Source organism: Bison bison, unplaced genomic scaffold, assembly GCF_000754665.1.
Source record: "Bison bison bison isolate TAMUID 2011002044 unplaced genomic scaffold, Bison_UMD1.0 scf7180017864384, whole genome shotgun sequence".
Lineage (NCBI taxonomy): Eukaryota > Metazoa > Chordata > Mammalia > Artiodactyla > Bovidae > Bison > Bison bison.
Genome location: NW_011494956.1, coordinates 8681156 through 8682321, shown reverse-complemented (window position 1 = coordinate 8682321; position 1166 = coordinate 8681156).

Genomic DNA, 1166 nt, shown 5'->3' with positions numbered 1-1166 from the left:
GAGTGGGTTGCCATTTCCTTCTGCAATGCATGAAAGTGAAAAGTGAAAGTGAAGTCACTCAGTCATGTCCGACTCTTAGCGACCCCATGGACTGCAGCCCACCAGGCTCCTCCGTCCATGGGATTTTCCAGGTAAGAGTACTGGAGTGGGGTGCCATTGCCTTCTCCAAAAGCAAGCATAGTAATATGTTAATGGTATTAGCTAGGTATTGGTTATGATCCCCTGGTAGCTCAGAGGTAAAGAATCCGCCTGCAATGCAGAAGACGCAGGAGACTCGGGTTTGATTCCTGGGTGGGGAAGATCCCCTGGAGAAGGAAATGACAACCTACTTCAGTATCTGTGCTGGGGAAATGCTATGGACAGAGGAGCTTGGCAGGCTACAGTCCATGGGGTCGCAAAGAGTCATACATGATTGGGCACACACAGGTACTGGGTATATAGATGTTTACTGTACAATATTTTAAACGTTGCTATCTATTAGAAAATTTTCATAGTGAAACGTTGGAAAAGAGAAAAAAACTCCCTTCAAGTGTCTAGCGCTGTGAGTGGTGATCAGCTATCTTTAGCTGTTCGACCAGGTGTTCAGAGAAGCCTGTAGACCTAGGAAGGGGAACGTCATTGTGGCAGAGCATGCCAAGTCTCAGAGATACTTGCTGACAGAAACAGACAAGTTTCAGAATGATGCCTAAAACATGACACCATTTTCATAAAATAAAAACAAATAAAAACTTTAATTATAAGTAGTTATATGTGCAGATAGTGTGTGGCATCAAAAAAAGATACATACCTTTTTTGTGTAGGTATGTACACAATATGCTCACAGCAATTACCTCGAAGGTAGTCAAAAGATTTTACTCTTCAGTTCAGTCGTTCAGTCGTGTCCGACTCTTCGCGACCCCATGAATCGCAGCACACCAGGCCTCCCTGTCCATCACCAACTCCCGGAGCTCACTCAGACTCACATCCATCGAGTCAGTGATGCCATCCAGCCATCTCATCCTCTGTCGTCCCCTTCTCCTCTTGCCCCCAATCCCTCCCAGCATCAGAGTCTTTTCCAATGAGTCAACTCTTCACATGAGGTGGCCAAAGTACTGGAGTTTGAGCTTTAGCATCATTCCTTCCAAAGAAATCCCAGGGCTGATCTTCAGAATGGACTGGTTGGATCT